Below are 24,218 nucleotides of genomic sequence, written 5' to 3' on the forward strand. Positions count from 1 at the left end.
ACATGGAATTTAGAGCATGGAACATGGAACATAGAACATGGAACATAGAACATGAAACATGAAACATTAAACATGGACCATGGAACATGAAACATGGAACAAGGAACATGGAACATGGAACATGGAACATGGAAAATGGAACAAGGAACATGGAACATGGAACATAGAGCATGGAACATATGACATGGAACATAGACCATGGAACATAGAACATAGAGCATGGAACATAGGACATGGAACATGGAACATGGAACAAAGAGCATGGAACAAGGAACATGGAACATGGAACATGCAACAAGGAACATAGAACATGAAACAAGGAACATGGAACATGGAACAAGGAACATGGAACATAGAACATGGAACATGGAACATAGAACATAGAACATGGAACAAGGAACATGGAACATGGAACAAGGAACATGGAACATAGAACATGGAACATGGAATTTAGAGCATGGAACATGGAACATAGAACATGGAAATGAAACATGGAACATTGAACATGGCACATGGAACATGGAAAAAGGAACATGGAACATGGAACATGGAACAAAGAGCATGGAACATTGAACATGGAACATGGAACGTGGAACAAGGAACATGAAACATGGAACATGGAACATAAAAACATAGAGCATGGAACATAGAACATGGTAAATAGAACATAGAGCATGGAACATAGGACATGGAACATGAAACATGGAACATGGAACATGGAACATGGAACATGGAACATGGAGCATGGAACATGCAACAAGGAACATAGAACATGGAACATAGAACATGAAACATGGAACATAAAACATGGACCATGGAACATGAAACATGGAACAAGGAACATGGAACATGGAACATGGAACATGGAAAATGGAACAAGGAACATGGAACATGGAACATAGAGCATGGAACATAGAACATAGAGCATGGAACATATGACATGGAACATAGACCATGGAACATAGAACATAGAGCATGGAACATAGGACATGGAACATGGAACATGGAACAAAGACCATGGAACAAGGAACATGGAACATGGAACATGCAACAAGGAACATAGAACATGAAACAAGGAACATGGAACATGGAACAAGGAACATGGAACATAGAACATGGAACATGGAACATAGAACATAGAACATGGAACAAGGAACATGGAACATGGAACAAGGAACATGGAACATAGAACATGGAACATGGAATTTAGAGCATGGAACATGGAACATAGAACATGAAACATGGAACATAAAACATGGACCATGGAACATGAAACATGGAACAAGGAACATGGAACATGGAACATGGAAAATGGAACAAGGAACATGGAACATGGAACATAGAGCATGGAACATAGAACATAGAGCATGGAACATATGACATGGAACATAGACCATGGAACAAGGAACATGGAACATAGAGCATGGAACATAGAGCATGGAACATAGAACATGGAACATAGAACATATAGCATGGAACAAAGGACATGGAACCCGAAACATGGAAATTGGACCATGGAACATGGACCAAGGAACATGGAACATGGAACATGGAACATGGAACATGGAACATTGAACATGGAACATGGAACAAGGAACAAGGAACATGGAACATGGAACATAGAACATGGAACATAATACATCGAACATAGAACAAGGAACAAGGAACATGGAACATTGAACATGGAACATGGAACATGGAACATAGAACATGCAACAAGGAACAGAGAACATGGAACAAGGAACATGGAACATGGAACAAGAAACATGGAATTTGGAACATGGAAAATGGAACATGGAACATGGATCATGGAACATAGGACATGGAACATGGAACATGGAACATAGAGAATGGAACATATGACATGGAACATAGACCATGGAACATAGAACATAGAGCATGGAACATAGGACATGGAACATGGAACATGGAACAAAGAGCATGGAACAAGGAACATGGAACAAGGAACATGGAACATGGAACAAGGAACATGGAACATAGAACATGGAACATGGAACATGGAACATAAAACATGGACCATGGAACATGAAACATGGAACAAGGAACATGGAACATGGAAAATGGAACAAGGAACATGGAACATGGAACATAGAGCATGGAACATAGAACATAGAGCATGGAACATATGACATGGAACATAGACCATGGAACATAGAACATAGAGCATGGAACATAGGACATGGAACATGGAACATGGAACAAAGAGCATGGAACAAGGAACATGGAACATGGAACATGCAACAAGGAACATAGGACATGAAACAAGGAACATGGAACATGGAACAAGGAACATGGAACATAGAACATGGAACATGGAACGTAGAACATAGAACATGGAACAAGGAACATGGAACATGGAACAAGGAACATGGAACATAGAACATGGAACATGGAATTTAGAGCATGGAACATGGAACATAGAACATGGAAATGAAACATGGAACAAGGAACAAGGAACATGGAACATTGAACATGGAACATGGAACATGGAACATGGAACATGGAACATGAAACATGAAACATGGAACAAAAAACAGGGAACATAGAACATAGAGCATGGAACATAGGACATGGAACATGGAACATGGAACATGGAACATGGAACATGGAACATGGACCATGGAACATGGAACATGGACCATGGAACATAGATCATGGAACATGGAACATGAAACATGGAACAAGGAACATGGAACATGGGACATGTAACATGGAACATGGAACATGGAACATGGAACATTGAACATGGAACATGGAACATGGAACATTGAACATGGAACATGGAACATGGAACATAGAGCATGGAACATAGAACATGGAACAAGGAACGTGGAACATGGAGCATGGAACATGGAACATAGAACATGGAACATGGAACATGGAACATGGGACATAGAACATGGAACATAGATCATGGAACATAGGGCATGGAACATAGAACATGGAACATAGAACATATAGCATGGAACAAAGGACATGGAACCCGAAACATGGAAATTGGACCATGGAACATGGACCAAGGAACATGGAACATGGAACATGGAACATGGAACATGGAACATTGAACATGGAACATGGAACAAGGAACAAGGAACATGGAACATGGAACATAGAACATAGAACATAATACATCGAACATAGAACAAGGAACAAGGAACATGGAACATTGAACATGGAACATGGAACATGGAACATGGAACATAGAACATGCAACAAGGAACAGAGAACATGGAACAAGGAACATGGAACATGGAACAAGAAACATGGAATTTGGAACATGGAAAATGGAACATGGAACATGGATCATGGAACATAGGACATGGAACATGGAACATGGAACATAGAGAATGGAACATAGAACATGGAACATGGGACATGTAACATGGAACATGGAACATAAACATGGAACATGGAACATAGAACGTGGAACATGGAACATAGAGCATGGGACATAGGACATGGAACATGGAATATAGAACATGGAACAAGGAACATGGAACATGAAACATGGAACATCGAACATGGAACATGAAAAAAGGAACATAGAACATGGAACAAGGAACATAGAACATGGAACATGGAACATGCAACAAGGAACATAGAACTAGGAACAAGGAACATGGAACATGGAAAATGGAACAAGGAACATGGAACATGGAACATAGAGCATGGAACATGGAACATAGAGCATGGAACATATGACATGGAACATGGAACATGGAACAAAGATCATGGAACAAGGAACATGGATCATGGAACATGGAATAAAGAGCGTGGAACAAGGAACATGGAACATGGAACATGAAACATGCAACAAGGAACATAGAACATGGAACAAGGAACATGGAACATGGAACATGGAACAAGGAACATGGAACATAGAACATGGAACATGGAACTTAGAGCATGGAACATGGAACATAGAACATGGAACATGAACATAGAGAATGGAAAATTGAACATCAAACATGGAACATGATACATGGAACATGGAACATGGAACATGATACCTGGAACATGGAACAAGGAACAAGGAACATGGAACATTGAACATGGAACAAGGAACATGGAACATGCAACAAGGAACATGGAATTTGAACATGGAACATGGAGCATGGAACATTGAAGATAGAACATGGAACATAGAGAATGGAACATAGAACATGGAACATGGAACATGGAACATGGAACATAGAGAATAGAACATAGAACATGGAACATAGAACATGGAACATGGAACATGGAACATAGAGAATGGAACATAGAACATGGAACATAGAACATGGAACATGGAACATGGAACATAGTACATGAAACATGGAACATAGAACATGGAACATGGAACATGGAACGTGGAACAAGGAACATGAAACATGGAAAATTGAACATGGCACATGGAACATGGAAAAAGGAACATGGAACATGGAACATGGAACAAAGAGCATGGAACATAGAACATGGAACATGGAAAGTGGAACAAGGAACATGGAACATGGAACATGGAACATAGAACATGGAACATGGAACATGGAACATGGAACATAGAGAATGGAACATAGAACATGGAACATAGAACATGGAACATGGAACATGGAACATAGTACATGAAACATGGAACATAGAACATGGAACATGGAACATGGAACGTGGAACAAGGAACATGAAACATGGAACATTGAACATGGCACATGGAACATGGAAAAAGGAACATGGAACATGGAACATGGAACAAAGAGCATGGAACATAGAGCATGGAACATAGAACATGGAACATAGAACATATAGCATGGAACAAAGGACATGGAACCTGAAACATGGAAATTGGACCATGGAACATGGAACAAGGAACAAGGAACATGGAACATTGAACATGGAACATGGAACATGGAACATGGAACATGCAACAAGGAACATGGAATTTGGAACATGGAACGTGGAACAAGGAACATGAAACATGGAACATTGAACATGGCACATGGAACATGGAAAAAGGAACATGGAACATGGAACATGGAACAAAGAGCATGGAACATATGACATGGAACATAGACCATGGAACATAGAACATAGAGCATGGAACATAGGACATGGAACATGGAACATGGAACAAAGACCATGGAACAAGGAACATGGAACATGGAACATGCAACAAGGAACATAGAACATGAAACAAGGAACATGGAACATGGAACAAGGAACATGGAACATAGAACATGGAACATGGAACATAGAACATAGAACATGGAACAAGGAACATGGAACATGGAACAAGGAACATGGAACATAGAACATGGAACATGGAATTTAGAGCATGGAACATGGAACATAGAACATGAAACATGGAACATAAAACATGGACCATGGAACATGAAACATGGAACAAGGAACATGGAACATGGAACATGGAAAATGGAACAAGGAACATGGAACATGGAACATAGAGCATGGAACATAGAACATAGAGCATGGAACATATGACATGGAACATAGACCATGGAACAAGGAACATGGAACATAGAGCATGGAACATAGAGCATGGAACATAGAACATGGAACATAGAACATATAGCATGGAACAAAGGACATGGAACCCGAAACATGGAAATTGGACCATGGAACATGGACCAAGGAACATGGAACATGGAACATGGAACATGGAACATGGAACATTGAACATGGAACATGGAACAAGGAACAAGGAACATGGAACATGGAACATAGAACATGGAACATAATACATCGAACATAGAACAAGGAACAAGGAACATGGAACATTGAACATGGAACATGGAACATGGAACATAGAACATGCAACAAGGAACAGAGAACATGGAACAAGGAACATGGAACATGGAACAAGAAACATGGAATTTGGAACATGGAAAATGGAACATGGAACATGGATCATGGAACATAGGACATGGAACATGGAACATGGAACATAGAGAATGGAACATATGACATGGAACATAGACCATGGAACATAGAACATAGAGCATGGAACATAGGACATGGAACATGGAACATGGAACAAAGAGCATGGAACAAGGAACATGGAACAAGGAACATGGAACATGGAACAAGGAACATGGAACATAGAACATGGAACATGGAACATGGAACATAAAACATGGACCATGGAACATGAAACATGGAACAAGGAACATGGAACATGGAAAATGGAACAAGGAACATGGAACATGGAACATAGAGCATGGAACATAGAACATAGAGCATGGAACATATGACATGGAACATAGACCATGGAACATAGAACATAGAGCATGGAACATAGGACATGGAACATGGAACATGGAACAAAGAGCATGGAACAAGGAACATGGAACATGGAACATGCAACAAGGAACATAGGACATGAAACAAGGAACATGGAACATGGAACAAGGAACATGGAACATAGAACATGGAACATGGAACGTAGAACATAGAACATGGAACAAGGAACATGGAACATGGAACAAGGAACATGGAACATAGAACATGGAACATGGAATTTAGAGCATGGAACATGGAACATAGAACATGGAAATGAAACATGGAACAAGGAACAAGGAACATGGAACATTGAACATGGAACATGGAACATGGAACATGGAACATGGAACATCAAACATGAAACATGGAACAAAAAACAGGGAACATAGAACATAGAGCATGGAACATAGGACATGGAACATGGAACATGGAACATGGAACATGGAACATGGAACATGGACCATGGAACATGGAACATGGACCATGGAACATAGATCATGGAACATGGAACATGAAACATGGAACAAGGAACATGGAACATGGGACATGTAACATGGAACATGGAACATGGAACATGGAACATTGAACATGGAACATGGAACATGGAACATTGAACATGGAACATGGAACATGGAACATAGAGCATGGAACATAGAACATGGAACAAGGAACGTGGAACATGGAGCATGGAACATGGAACATAGAACATGGAACATGGAACATGGAACATGGGACATAGAACATGGAACATAGATCATGGAACATAGGGCATGGAACATAGAACATGGAACATAGAACATATAGCATGGAACAAAGGACATGGAACCCGAAACATGGAAATTGGACCATGGAACATGGACCAAGGAACATGGAACATGGAACATGGAACATGGAACATGGAACATTGAACATGGAACATGGAACAAGGAACAAGGAACATGGAACATGGAACATAGAACATAGAACATAATACATCGAACATAGAACAAGGAACAAGGAACATGGAACATTGAACATGGAACATGGAACATGGAACATGGAACATAGAACATGCAACAAGGAACAGAGAACATGGAACAAGGAACATGGAACATGGAACAAGAAACATGGAATTTGGAACATGGAAAATGGAACATGGAACATGGATCATGGAACATAGGACATGGAACATGGAACATGGAACATAGAGAATGGAACATAGAACATGGAACATGGGACATGTAACATGGAACATGGAACATAAACATGGAACATGGAACATAGAACGTGGAACATGGAACATAGAGCATGGGACATAGGACATGGAACATGGAATATAGAACATGGAACAAGGAACATGGAACATGAAACATGGAACATCGAACATGGAACATGAAAAAAGGAACATAGAACATGGAACAAGGAACATAGAACATGGAACATGGAACATGCAACAAGGAACATAGAACTAGGAACAAGGAACATGGAACATGGAAAATGGAACAAGGAACATGGAACATGGAACATAGAGCATGGAACATGGAACATAGAGCATGGAACATATGACATGGAACATGGAACATGGAACAAAGATCATGGAACAAGGAACATGGATCATGGAACATGGAATAAAGAGCGTGGAACAAGGAACATGGAACATGGAACATGAAACATGCAACAAGGAACATAGAACATGGAACAAGGAACATGGAACATGGAACATGGAACAAGGAACATGGAACATAGAACATGGAACATGGAACTTAGAGCATGGAACATGGAACATAGAACATGGAACATGAACATAGAGAATGGAAAATTGAACATCAAACATGGAACATGATACATGGAACATGGAACATGGAACATGATACCTGGAACATGGAACAAGGAACAAGGAACATGGAACATTGAACATGGAACAAGGAACATGGAACATGCAACAAGGAACATGGAATTTGAACATGGAACATGGAGCATGGAACATTGAAGATAGAACATGGAACATAGAGAATGGAACATAGAACATGGAACATGGAACATGGAACATGGAACATAGAGAATAGAACATAGAACATGGAACATAGAACATGGAACATGGAACATGGAACATAGAGAATGGAACATAGAACATGGAACATAGAACATGGAACATGGAACATGGAACATAGTACATGAAACATGGAACATAGAACATGGAACATGGAACATGGAACGTGGAACAAGGAACATGAAACATGGAAAATTGAACATGGCACATGGAACATGGAAAAAGGAACATGGAACATGGAACATGGAACAAAGAGCATGGAACATAGAACATGGAACATGGAAAGTGGAACAAGGAACATGGAACATGGAACATGGAACATAGAACATGGAACATGGAACATGGAACATGGAACATAGAGAATGGAACATAGAACATGGAACATAGAACATGGAACATGGAACATGGAACATAGTACATGAAACATGGAACATAGAACATGGAACATGGAACATGGAACGTGGAACAAGGAACATGAAACATGGAACATTGAACATGGCACATGGAACATGGAAAAAGGAACATGGAACATGGAACATGGAACAAAGAGCATGGAACATAGAGCATGGAACATAGAACATGGAACATAGAACATATAGCATGGAACAAAGGACATGGAACCTGAAACATGGAAATTGGACCATGGAACATGGAACAAGGAACAAGGAACATGGAACATTGAACATGGAACATGGAACATGGAACATGGAACATGCAACAAGGAACATGGAATTTGGAACATGGAACGTGGAACAAGGAACATGAAACATGGAACATTGAACATGGCACATGGAACATGGAAAAAGGAACATGGAACATGGAACATGGAACAAAGAGCATGGAACATAGAGCATGGAACATAGAACATGGAACATAGAACATATAGCATGGAACAAAGGACATGGAACCTGAAACATGGAAATTGGACCATGGAACATGGAACAAGGAACAAGGAACATGGAACATTGAACATGGAACATGGAACATGGAACATGGAACATGCAACAAGGAACATGGAATTTGGAACATGGAACGTGGAGAATGGAACATTGAAGATAGAACATGGAACATGGAACATAGAGAATGGAACATAGAACATGTAACATGGAACATGGAAGATAGAGAATGGAACATAGAACATGGAACATAGAACATGGAACATGGAACATAGTACATGAAACATGGAACATAGAACATGGAACATGGAACATGGAACGTGGAACAAGGAACATGAAACATGGAACATTGAACATGGCACATGGAACATGAAAAAAGGAACATGGAACATGAACATGGAACAAAGAGCATGGAACATAGAACATGGAACATGGAACGTGGAACAAGGAAAATGAAACATGGAACATGGAACATAAAAATATAGAGCATGGAACATAGAACATGGTAAATAGAACATAGAGCATGGAACATGGAACATGGAGCATGGAACATGGAACATAGAACATGGAACATGGAACATGGAACATAGAACATGGAACATAGAGCATGGAACATAGAGCATGGAACATAGAACATGGAACATAGAACATATAGCATGGAACAAAGGACATGGAACCTGAAACATGGAAATTGGACCATGGAAAATGGAACAAGGAACAAGGAACATGGAACATTGAACATGGAATATGGAACATGAAACATGGAACATGGAACATGCAACAAGGAACATAGAATTTGGAACATGGAACATGGAGCATGGAACATTGAAGATAGAACATGGAACATGGAACATAGAAAATGGAACATAGAACATGTAACATGGAACATGGAACATGGAACATGGAACATAGAGAATGGAACATAGAACATGGAACATAGAACATGGAACATGGAACATGAAACATAGTACATGAAACATGGAACATAGAACATGGAACATGGAACATGGAACGTGGAACAAGGAACATGAAACATGGAACATTGAACATGGCACATGGAACATGGAAAAAGGAACATGGAACATGGAACATGGAACAAAGAGCATGGAACATTGACAATGGAACATGGAACGTGGAACAAGGAACATGAAACATGGAACATGGAACATAAAAACATAGAGCATGGAACATAGAACATGGTAAATAGAACATAGAGCATGGAACATAGGACATGGAACATGAAACATGGAACATGGAACATGGAACATGGAACATGGAACATGGAACATGGAGCATGGAACATGCAACAAGGAACATAGAACATGGAACATAGAACATGAAACATGGAACATAAAACATGGACCATGGAACATGAAACATGGAACAAGGAACATGGAACATGGAACATGGAACATTGAAAATGGAACAAGGAACATGGAACATGGAACATAGAGCATGGAACATAGAACATAGAGCATGGAACATATGACATGGAACATAGACCATGGAACATAGAACATAGAGCATGGAACATAGGACATGGAACATGGAACATGGAACAAAGAGCATGGAACAAGGAACATGGAACATGGAATTTAGAGCATGGAACATGGAACATAGAACATGGAACATGAAACATGGAACAAGGAACAAGGAACATGGAACATTGAACATGGAACATGGAACATGAAACATGGAACATGGAACATGGAACATGAAACATGAAACATGGAACATGGAGCATGGAACATGGAACATAGAACATGGAACATAGAGCATGGAACATAGAGCATGGAACATAGAACATGGAACATAGAACATATAGCATGGAACAAAGGACATGGAACCTGAAACATGGAAATTGGACCATGGAACATGGACCAAGGAACATGGAACATGGAACATGGAACATGGAACATGGAACATTGAACATGGAACATGGAACAAGGAACAAGGAACATGGAACATGGAACATAGAACATGGAACATAATACATCGAACATGGAACAAGGAACAAGGAACATGGAACATTGAACATGGAACATGGAACATGGAACATGCAACAAGGAACAGAGAACATGGAACAAGGAACATGGAACATGGAACAAGAAACATGGAATTTGGAACATGGAAAATGGAACATGGAACATGGATCATGGAACATAGGACATGGAACATGGAACATGGAACATAGAGAATGGAACATAGAACATGGAACATGGGACATGTAACATGGAACATGGAACATAAACATGGAACATGGAACATAGAACATGGAACATGGAACATAGAGCATGGGACATAGGACATGGAACATGGAATATAGAACATGGAACAAGGAACATGGAACATGAAACATGGAACATCGAACATGGAACATGAAAAAAGGAACATAGAACATGGAACAAGGAACATAGAACATGGAACATGGAACATGCAACAAGGAACATAGAACTAGGAACAAGGAACATGGAACATGGAACATGGAACATGGAACATAGAGCGTGGAACATAGAGCATGGAACATAGAACATGGAACATAGAACATATAGCATGGAACAAAGGACATGGAACCTGAAACATGGAAATTGGACCATGGAACATGGACCAAGGAACATGGAACATGGAACATGGAACATGGAACATGGAACATTGAACATGGAACATGGAACAAGGAACAAGGAACATGGAACATGGAACATAGAACATAGAACATGGAACATAATACATCGAACATGGAACAAGGAACAAGGAACATGGAACATTGAACATGGAACATGAAACATGGAACATGCAACAAGGAACAGAGAACATGGAACAAGGAACATGGAACATGGAACATAGAGCATGGAACATAGAACATGGAACAAGGAACATGGAACATGGAGCATGGAACATGGAACATAGAACATGGAACATGGAACATGGAACATAGAACATGGAACATAGAGCATGGAACATAGAGCATGGAACATAGAACATGGAACATAGAACATATAGCATGGAACAAAGGACATGGAACCTGAAACATGGAAATTGGACCATGGAAAATGGAACAAGGAACAAGGAACATGGAACATTGAACATGGAACATGGAACATGGAACATGGAACATGCAACAAGGAACATAGAATTTGGAACATGGAACATGGAGCATGGAACATTGAAGATAGAACATGGAACATGGAACATAGAGAATGGAACATAGAACATGTAACATGGAACATGGAACATGGAACATGGAACATGGAACATAGAGAATGGAACATAGAACATGGAACATAGAACATGGAACATTGAACATGGAACATAGTACATGAAACATGGAACATAGAACATGGAACATGGAACATGGAACGTGGAACAAGGAACATGAAACATGGAACATTGAACATGGCACATGGAACATGGAAAAAGGAACATGGAACATGGAACATGGAACAAAGAGCATGGAACATTGAACATGGAACATGGAACGTGGAACAAGGAACATGAAACATGGAACATGGAACATAAAAACATAGAGCATGGAACATAGAACATGGTAAATAGAACATAGAGCATGGAACATAGGACATGGAACATGAAACATGGAACATGGAATATGGAACATGGAACATGGAACATGGAGCAAGGAACATGCAACAAGGAACATAGAACATGGAACATAGAACATGAAACATGGAACATAAAACATGGACCATGGAACATGAAACATGGAACAAGGAACATGGAACATGGAACATGGAACATGGAAAATGGAACAAGGAACATGGAACATGGAACATAGAGCATGGAACATAGAACATAGAGCATGGAACATATGACATGGAACATAGACCATGGAACATAGAACATAGAGCATGGAACATAGGACATGGAACATGGAACATGGAACAAAGAGCATGGAACAAGGAACATGGAACATGGAACATGCAACAAGGAACATAGAACATGAAACAAGGAACATGGAACATGGAACAAGGAACATGGAACATAGAACATGGAACATGGAACATAGAACATAGAACATGGAACAAGGAACATGGAACATGGAACAAGGAACATGGAACATAGAACAAGGAACATGGAATTTAGAGCATGGAACATGGAACATAGAACATGGAACATAGAACATGAAACATGAAACATAAAACATGGACCATGGAACATGAAACATGGAACAAGGAACATGGAACATGGAACATGGAACATGGAAAATGGAACAAGGAACATGGAACATGGAACATAGAGCATGGAACATATGACATGGAACATAGACCATGGAACATAGAACATAGAGCATGGAACATAGGACATGGAACATGGAACATGGAACATAGAACATATAGCATGGAACAAAGGACATGGAACCCGAAACATGGAAATTGGACCATGGAACATGGACCAAGGAACATGGAACATGGAACATGGAACATGGAACATGGAACATTGAACATGGAACATGGAACAAGGAACAAGGAACATGGAACATGGAACATAGAACATGGAACATAATACCCCGAACATAGAACAAGGAACAAGGAACATGGAACATTGAACATGGAACATGGAACATGGAACATAGAACATGCAACAAGGAACAGAGAACATGGAACAAGGAACATGGAACATGGAACAAGAAACATGGAATTTGGAACATGGAAAATGGAACATGGAACATGGATCATGGAACACACTCCACGGCTAGGTCTCAGTCAGTGACGGGTCGTGGGCGGAACTGTGTATAGGTAGCCTATGAACCAGGGTAATAACCAAGTACTTCAGTGATGCTGCAGGGCGCCACCCAGTTTCGGGGTATGATGCTGGTCGATAAACTGGGAACGTTCCAGCCCCAGGATGGTAACAGATTTTGCAGATCTCTGTAGTATTGAGTGACTTAACCTATGCTCCTATATACCATGAGGTTCGACAGGTCCCTAAAATCTATGTTGACTTAGCGTTGGGGTGAGTTTCAATTTTGAGAAAATTGTGAATAAAACTGGATAATTCAGGGGTTGACCCACCTACGCCCACTATAATACACTATGACAAATACACTGGTTTTCAAAAATGACACAAGATATGACAAAATAAGCGAAGGTTTATTACAAGTAAATATTTTGCACAGACAAGCCTGACTCAAATGTCCGGTACGAAATAATAATCAATCAAAATGCTACATACAACGTTCTTCGTTCAGTATTCGTTACTACCAAGACACTTGAACCTAAAATATAACTCAAATAGGCTATTTATTTATTTACATTATTTTTTTTTTGTGACCAAAAGCTTTTGGAATTTCCGACTGCGCAGACGGTAGCAAAGTATATTTACAGAAAAGCAACAATTAATTTTTACTCAGAAGACAACATTAGACAAAATATATGTTCGACCGTAGTCAATAATCAATCCGACAAAGCAATAATATGACACAAAATACACAATAATAATAGACAATCTTATAATTAAACAGGGGACAACAGAGACAAAATATATCAGGTCTCTAATCAATCCGGCAGAGCATAATGTGACACAATACTAGATACACAAAATAATAAAATAGACAATCTTAAAACTAGGCAACACCAGCGACAAATATCAAAGACACTATTACCCTTTCGGCTACAATCCGAACGATTACCGTAATCTATATATCTCTAAAAGTTAGGCCTAGCCTACAGAATATGTTGAGACGATGGTTTAGTTGCGTCTAGTTCCCTCGGCACTTGGAGTTGCACAAAATACAGTCTGAAGATAACTGGATTGAAATTTGAATGAAATTTGAATCTTGATGCACCAGAAGTTGAGTAAGTTAAGTTAAATGTCCAGAGAAATTGATTTAGTCTTTGTATTTGGCCAAATTAAAATGATTTAGTAGGCTGATAGTTGAACTGTAGTCAGATGAAAGTTACGGTAAAGGCTAGCCTAGGACTTATCAGACAGTGGAGGTCCGCTGCGATGACAGGTGGTAGGGGTGGACGTGGTCCAGGTCCACAGCCCCGTACGATGTTGGATAGGCCAAGGTTGTAAGTGGGCCAATTCTGGTAACGTCTCTCCAGCAGTAGGTCGGATCTCTCACAAGCCGTAGGTAGGATCTCTCATAAGACGTAGGTCTGAACTCTTGCAGGCCGGAACGTACACCCTGTAATTCCTCGTGAATAATTTCTGTTCTGGTTAAATATTAACAGTAGTCCTATAACTTAAGTCATGTGTTCCATGAAGGCTAGGCCTTGATTAGCTGTAATTTTAATCCATTTTGTAGTTGTTATGACAAAAGGTCATTAACAGTAAGTGAAACTAGGTCTTAAACTGTTCTTGCCTCAAGTTAGGCCTATCTTAGAACAACTGAGCAACAATTTGGTTTCTGACATTTACAAAATAAATAATTTACAAAATACATTCTTTATATTTAATTTAGTGAGCGTAGGTTGATTACATTTTCTAAGCTAAACAAGAAATATTTAAAACACTGAACTACATATGAACAAAAGCATGGTGAACAAGTACAAGGTAGGCCTAGGCCAAGAATGACAAAAATTTCTAAAAACTACTAAATATATCATTTCTTCCTTTTGGACAACCTAACCTAACTTTGAGAAATCAAAACTGATTGTAAACAAATGGTTTAAACGATTTTGCAAAATTTGAGACCATGTGACTGACTCCTGTTGCAAACTTATTGCTTTGCACCAACATGAAAATTACAAGACAATTTCTATCATAAAACAGGGAAAATGTACTTAAAACTATAAAATTATCAACATTGTTTGTGTCTTACCCACAGTTGTCTAAATTACCTACATAAGGTCAACCCTGGAATTATAATTTCGTGTTAATTTGGCTTGAGAAAAACCAAGTTCATGATGACTACGGCAATCTGTAACTTGTTTGAACAACTGGAAATGATTTTAATTACAAACAAATTAATAGAATTTGGAACCCTGAAGCAATTTAAGACTTTTTCTGGAATCCCGACTGTCTTACCTCAGTATATAAATCCTTAAGAATCTGAGGGCAAAATTGTAGACCGGCGTCCAGAAGTTGCAGAGATTTCTTGTCTCAACGATAAGTCTGATGGCGGCCAAATGAGGATGATTCAGCGTCTTCACTTTCAATCTCCACTCCAAGGTTCCGGGTCAGCTGACAGTTGTCTCGAACCACCGCTCTGATTGGTTGTCCTGACTTGTTCGAAAGCTCGCTCCGTTTCAGTACCGTACTAGCGTTGATTATGGTTTTAGGGTGTCCAACACAATTAAACTCCGCTGGATACTATATTCGGTCCACTGTGACGCGTCAAACAGTGTAGATATTTAACATGGAGTGATCAGTTCCATGACGAATAATTGGGGCGGCCTTTTAACCGTGACAAACACCCCTCTACCCACCAGAAAATTTCCCAAATTTTCTATATACATGGTTTTAGGTCTCCTATATGCCAGTTGCCGATGGTTTTGCCTCTCTGGTCCTTAAGTGTGTATACTAACTTAGATAATTTCTTTGCTATCCAGTACGGTCCGGTATAGATAGGTGCTAGTTTAGCCGAGTAAAACTTTTGGGCGTCTGATTGTTGATAGTTTTTCTTCCACACCTTATCTCCCACATGGAACTCTGCTTCCCGTCTCCTCAAATCATATCTGTGAGCGGTCTTCTCGTGGGCCTTCTTCAAACGACTCTCTACATATCGATAAATTTTCTTCAAGTTGGACAATTTGGCTCCATAACTATCCACATTTTCTGCTTCCACATCCGGTACTTCGTTCGGGGTTGGGTCCAAGTTTTTCTCTAGTCCTGGAGTGTACAATTCTCTTCCATAATTTAAGTAGGCCGGGGAGTAGTCGGTGACCTCATGTCGTGCAGATCGCAGGGCAAATCCTAACTTAGGCAGTTCTCGATCCCACAACCTGTGGTTTTCACCTACAAAGGCCCGTAACATAGTTCCAATCGTTCTGTTCACTCGTTCGGTTGGATTACTCTGAGGGTGTCGGCTAGGATTGTAAAGTATTTGAATTTTATATGATTCCATCATTTGCTTAAATTCTTTTCCAACAAATTCTGCCCCGTTGTCACAGAGACAGTAATCTGGAATGCCAAACATTAAAAATACATCTTCCTCCAAATGTTTTGCAACTAACTTTGCTGAAGCAGCACGAAGAGGCACAAGAATCGGAAATTTTGTGAACGTATCTATTACAACTAATATATATTTAAATCCTGAGGTAGAGCGAGGTAATGGTCCAATCAAATCGGCAGAAATCATGCTCCAGGGTTTGTCTACTCCGCGACGGAAGCCGCAAAACCCTTTAGGCCTATTTTGATCAAATTTTACTTGTTGACAAGTGGTACATCTACCCACATATCTCCCTACGTCTTGTCGCATTTTAGGCCAGTAATACTGATTTTGGAGTCGGTGGAAAGTTTTATTACATCCCAGATGTCCAGCGGTCGGGGCGTCATGCATTTGGGCCAATAGCGCTTCTCTCTTATCTTTTGGAACCACTATCTTCCATTCTTCTTCGTCTTCAGGTAGGCGTAGTCGGTCTCGAGTCATCTTCCATAGCTGTCCATCTTCTACTTTCCACAATGGATACAAATTCTTGGTCTGTTGAACATTTTTCTTCATTCTCTCATACCACTGGTCAGTCGTATTGGCTACTTCCGTTAGCACTCCAATTTTCACCCGCTCCTTTTCCTTCGTACTAGGTGGAATGGTTTCTTCTGCTGTCGTTCGAGATAACAAATCAGGCACAACATGGTCCTTGCCTTTTCGGTGAACTAGAGTGAAATCATATGGTTGTAGACGTAAAGCCCACCTCGCAAGACGGCCTTGGGGATCTTTAAGGTTATATAACCAGAGCAAACTGTAGTGATCGGTAATTACTTGAAATTTAGTCCCTTCCACATATGGTCGGAAGCGTTCAATTGACCAGACCACGGCCAAACATTCCCTTTCCGTGGCAGAGTATTTCTGCTCCGCTTTTGTTAGAGTGCGACTTGCATAAGCAACCACTGTCTCGCCACCCTCACCCTCTTGACTCAAGACTGCACCGAGGCCGTTAGCCGAAGCATCACAGGAGACAGTGAATGGTCTGCCGAAATCTGGGCAAGTAAGAATTGGTGCAGACACCAGACAAGTTTTAATGTCTTCGAAAGCCTGTTGGGATTCACCTGTCCATCTAAAACGCTGATCTCGTTTTAGCAATTGGGTTAGCGGATATATACGGGAGGCAAAATTGGGGATAAAGCGCCGATACCAGCTGGCGGTGCCACAAAATTGTCGGACTTCTTTCTGTGATGTTGGATACGGAATTTGTAGAATGGCTTCGACCTTCTCTGCATCTACCCTAAGCCCTCGGTAATCGACAACATAGCCTAAATATCTGAGTTCAGGACGACAAATTTTGCATTTCTCGGTGTTCAAGGTCAGTTTTGCTCCACGTAATCGGGTGATTACTTCCTTCAGCACCTCCAGGTGTTTCTCAAAAGTGGGAGTTACAATTACTACATCATCCAAGTATACAAATACCGATGGTTCCAAATCAGCACCAAGCACATTGTCAATAAATCTTTGCCAGGTGGCCGGGGCATTATGGAGTCCGAAGGGCATGGTTATAAATTGATATAATCCTCTACCAGGCACTGTAAACGCAGTCTTCTCTCTACTCTCTGCACTAAGCGGTATTTGCCAGTATGCTGACTTAATATCTAATGAGGAAAGAAATTTTGCATCACGAAGGCGGTCCAGAATAGTGGTAACATACGGGAGGGGATAAGCGTCCCGTTTGGTAACTGAATTAAGAGCTTTAAAATTAACACAAAACCTTTTTGACCCATCAGGTTTGTCCACTAAAACAATAGGAGATGACCATGGACTCTTACTCTTCTCTACCACTCCCAGTTCTAACATCCTATCTAGTTCTTCGTTGACTTCCCGTAACTTTGCCGGTGACATCGGATAGTAACGTTGCTTAACCGGGGTTGCGTCCGCAGTATCAATAACATGCTCAACACAGTTGGTCCTCCCTAGGATAGGCTGATCGGTCCCTTTAAGAAATTCATTCATGAATCTATTTAATTCTAAGCGTTGCGGTGTAGTGAGATGTTCTTCGGTCTGCAGTCCATGGGGTGGAACGTTCATAGAAGATAGCTTAAGGGTGGCAGGTGAAAAGTCCCAGGTTCTCTGGTGAAAATCTGTAATAATTTGCATTTCGGACCAAAAATTTATCCCTAGAATCAAAGAATGCTTTAATGAAGGAACTACCAAAACACTGGTTTCTCTGGATCGTCCTGCTAGAGTAATCTGCACCTTCATTGTACCTCTAATTTCATGTTTTTGTGAATCAGCTGTTTCAATCCACTTATCAGGGATCGGGTTCAATAAATTTGGAAATTTCTGAACTACCCACAATCCTTCCTGGCCCAATACAGATTGAGAGGCTCCGGAGTCTAACAAGGCTCGCATTGGTTTTCCAAAAAGTTTGATTTTTAGATAAGGTCTCGGATCATTTTCTACTGGTTCAAATAAATAATTTATTTTATCTAGGCCTAATTCAGTACTGGTTTTATCTCTCTGGGAGTTAACGATAGGGTTGTTGTCAACTCCCAACCTTACAAGTTTTTTGGAGTGCATTTTTGACATTCAGCTCGCTTTACATTAGGTGCGCCACACCCATAACAAAATGTTTTCCTCGGTTTCTGGCAATATCTCGACATATGGCCTCCTTCCCCACAGTTCCAACAGGTTAGGTTCGGTAATCTGGGAGTTGATTGAATCGCTGAGACATACTGTGACCCGTGTTGTCGTCTGGGTCCACAATAGGCTAGGTCAGGTTCCATAACGATGTTAGGTTTTGGTGGCGGGTGTTGAGTAGTCGAGCGGATCCTTCCAAGTTCAGCACGGCGAGCTAAGTTCCGTAATTCCTCCAAACTGGTGATATTCAACATACATAACTTATCTTGCAGGTAGTTGTTAAGATTTTTTAATATTTGTGTCAGTTGTTTTTCTTCTGGTATCTTCTCAGTGAGGCGACTATACAGTACATTCATCGTGGCTAGGTACAAATCAATGTTTTCATGTTCTCCTTGCGTCCGGTTCAAAATTTCTTTCAACAGCAGATGATCATAATCTGGGTTTTGGAATACGGCCTTAAGTTCTGTCTTCAGTTGCTCCCATGATCCTATGCGTTGTCTATTTGAACGATGCCATATCAGCGCTGATCCAGCAAAAAGGTCCACTGCAGAGTCCAGCAATTCTTTTTCCGATATTCCTCGGGCTATTCTTAATTCCTCAATACGCTCCAGAAAAGAACCTACACTAACTTTAGGCCCACCATCAAATGTGATATTCCACTTGTAGACGGGAACGCTCCTACGTTGTGACTCTGTAGGCTTAGGGGAAAATTCTAATCTATTTTGACTTTGACTTTGTGATTCAGAATCAGTGGCTTTACTGTGGGATATTTCCTTCGGGGTTGGTACCTGTAGAGTAATTTTATTTTCACTTCCTGTTGCTAATGGAAAGACTGGTGGTTCGGTTTTATTGACCTCAGGTGTGCGGGTTAGTTTTTGTTCCAATTGCTCCATAGCCGTTTTAATTTTTCCCTCTAAATTACTCAGTCGCTCTGCAATAGTCTCCTCTTTGCCTTCTCTATCCCTGACCAGTTGAAGTCTGCCCAACAAGTGCTGAAGTCTAGCCTCTATCCGCCAGTATTCATTATTCTTCACGCCCGCGTCAAAGGCATCCACCAATTCACTTAAATCCGAAAATTTCTCCTCACAAATTTCCAACTCAGAATTAATATTAAGTTTGCCTACCGCCTCAGTGTCAACAGCGGTTTTATTCGTAAGTGCTGTTTGCAATCGCTTGCGCAATTCATAAACATCACCCTCAACAGGGAGTCCACGGACTCGGAGTTCATGCTGCACCTCATCTTTGCGCAATCGGTAACTCATTTTTTTTTTTTTTTTTTTTTTTTTTTTTTTTTTATAGGCCTCTATATATATTTATAGAATAGTATGAATTAAACAATGCCCCACGTTGTTGGGCGCCAAATGACACACTCCACGGCTAGGTCTCAGTCAGTGACGGGTCGTGGGCGGAACTGTGTATAGGTAGCCTATGAACCAGGGTAATAACCAAGTACTTCAGTGATGCTGCAGGGCGCCACCCAGTTTCGGGGTATGATGCTGGTCGATAAACTGGGAACGTTCCAGCCCCAGGATGGTAACAGATTTTGCAGATCTCTGTAGTATTGAGTGACTTAACCTATGCTCCTATATACCATGAGGTTCGACAGGTCCCTAAAATCTATGTTGACTTAGCGTTGGGGTGAGTTTCAATTTTGAGAAAATTGTGAATAAAACTGGATAATTCAGGGGTTGACCCACCTACGCCCACTATAATACACTATGACAAATACACTGGTTTTCAAAAATGACACAAGATATGACAAAATAAGCGAAGGTTTATTACAAGTAAATATTTTGCACAGACAAGCCTGACTCAAATGTCCGGTACGAAATAATAATCAATCAAAATGCTACATACAACGTTCTTCGTTCAGTATTCGTTACTACCAAGACACTTGAACCTAAAATATAACTCAAATAGGCTATTTATTTATTTACATTATTTTTTTTTTGTGACCAAAAGCTTTTGGAATTTCCGACTGCGCAGACGGTAGCAAAGTATATTTACAGAAAAGCAACAATTAATTTTTACTCAGAAGACAACATTAGACAAAATATATGTTCGACCGTAGTCAATAATCAATCCGACAAAGCAATAATATGACACAAAATACACAATAATAATAGACAATCTTATAATTAAACAGGGGACAACAGAGACAAAATATATCAGGTCTCTAATCAATCCGGCAGAGCATAATGTGACACAATACTAGATACACAAAATAATAAAATAGACAATCTTAAAACTAGGCAACACCAGCGACAAATATCAAAGACACTATTACCCTTTCGGCTACAATCCGAACGATTACCGTAATCTATATATCTCTAAAAGTTAGGCCTAGCCTACAGAATATGTTGAGACGATGGTTTAGTTGCGTCTAGTTCCCTCGGCACTTGGAGTTGCACAAAATACAGTCTGAAGATAACTGGATTGAAATTTGAATGAAATTTGAATCTTGATGCACCAGAAGTTGAGTAAGTTAAGTTAAATGTCCAGAGAAATTGATTTAGTCTTTGTATTTGGCCAAATTAAAATGATTTAGTAGGCTGATAGTTGAACTGTAGTCAGATGAAAGTTACGGTAAAGGCTAGCCTAGGACTTATCAGACAGTGGAGGTCCGCTGCGATGACAGGTGGTAGGGGTGGACGTGGTCCAGGTCCACAGCCCCGTACGATGTTGGATAGGCCAAGGTTGTAAGTGGGCCAATTCTGGTAACGTCTCTCCAGCAGTAGGTCGGATCTCTCACAAGCCGTAGGTAGGATCTCTCATAAGACGTAGGTCTGAACTCTTGCAGGCCGGAACGTACACCCTGTAATTCCTCGTGAATAATTTCTGTTCTGGTTAAATATTAACAGTAGTCCTATAACTTAAGTCATGTGTTCCATGAAGGCTAGGCCTTGATTAGCTGTAATTTTAATCCATTTTGTAGTTGTTATGACAAAAGGTCATTAACAGTAAGTGAAACTAGGTCTTAAACTGTTCTTGCCTCAAGTTAGGCCTATCTTAGAACAACTGAGCAACAATTTGGTTTCTGACATTTACAAAATAAATAATTTACAAAATACATTCTTTATATTTAATTTAGTGAGCGTAGGTTGATTACATTTTCTAAGCTAAACAAGAAATATTTAAAACACTGAACTACATATGAACAAAAGCATGGTGAACAAGTACAAGGTAGGCCTAGGCCAAGAATGACAAAAATTTCTAAAAACTACTAAATATATCATTTCTTCCTTTTGGACAACCTAACCTAACTTTGAGAAATCAAAACTGATTGTAAACAAATGGTTTAAACGATTTTGCAAAATTTGAGACCATGTGACTGACTCCTGTTGCAAACTTATTGCTTTGCACCAACATGAAAATTACAAGACAATTTCTATCATAAAACAGGGAAAATGTACTTAAAACTATAAAATTATCAACATTGTTTGTGTCTTACCCACAGTTGTCTAAATTACCTACATAAGGTCAACCCTGGAATTATAATTTCGTGTTAATTTGGCTTGAGAAAAACCAAGTTCATGATGACTACGGCAATCTGTAACTTGTTTGAACAACTGGAAATGATTTTAATTACAAACAAATTAATAGAATTTGGAACCCTGAAGCAATTTAAGACTTTTTCTGGAATCCCGACTGTCTTACCTCAGTATATAAATCCTTAAGAATCTGAGGGCAAAATTGTAGACCGGCGTCCAGAAGTTGCAGAGATTTCTTGTCTCAACGATAAGTCTGATGGCGGCCAAATGAGGATGATTCAGCGTCTTCACTTTCAATCTCCACTCCAAGGTTCCGGGTCAGCTGACAGTTGTCTCGAACCACCGCTCTGATTGGTTGTCCTGACTTGTTCGAAAGCTCGCTCCGTTTCAGTACCGTACTAGCGTTGATTATGGTTTTAGGGTGTCCAACACAATTAAACTCCGCTGGATACTATATTCGGTCCACTGTGACGCGTCAAACAGTGTAGATATTTAACATGGAGTGATCAGTTCCATGACGAATAATTGGGGCGGCCTTTTAACCGTGACAATAGGACATGGAACATGGAACATGGAACATAGAGAATGGAACATATGACATGGAACATAGACCATGGAACATAGAACATAGAGCATGGAACATAGGACATGGAACATGGAACATGGAACAAAGAGCATGGAACAAGGAACATGGAACAAGGAACATGGAACATGGAACAAGGAACATGGAACATAGAACATGGAACATGGAACATGGAACATAAAACATGGACCATGGAACATGAAACATGGAACAAGGAACATGGAACATGGAA

At 40.0% G+C, this 24,218-nt stretch overlaps 1 long non-coding RNA gene across 1 annotated transcript; it reads right to left on the reverse strand.

Moving 5' to 3' along the window:
* Positions 1 to 21,668: 21,668 nt before the first annotated feature.
* On the reverse strand, positions 21,669 to 23,708 carry LOC128987240 (uncharacterized). Its single transcript, XR_008490218.1, has 2 exons — positions 23,570 to 23,708; positions 21,669 to 22,727 (listed from the first exon to the last, which is right to left on the reverse strand). It is a non-coding gene; the product is annotated as an uncharacterized LOC128987240 (long non-coding RNA).
* Between the last annotated feature and the right edge of the window lie 510 nt (positions 23,709 to 24,218).

Source organism: Macrosteles quadrilineatus, unplaced genomic scaffold, assembly GCF_028750875.1.
Source record: "Macrosteles quadrilineatus isolate MER2022 unplaced genomic scaffold, UCM_ALF_1.0 Scaffold_2__2_contigs__length_208266976, whole genome shotgun sequence".
NCBI lineage: Eukaryota > Metazoa > Arthropoda > Insecta > Hemiptera > Cicadellidae > Macrosteles > Macrosteles quadrilineatus.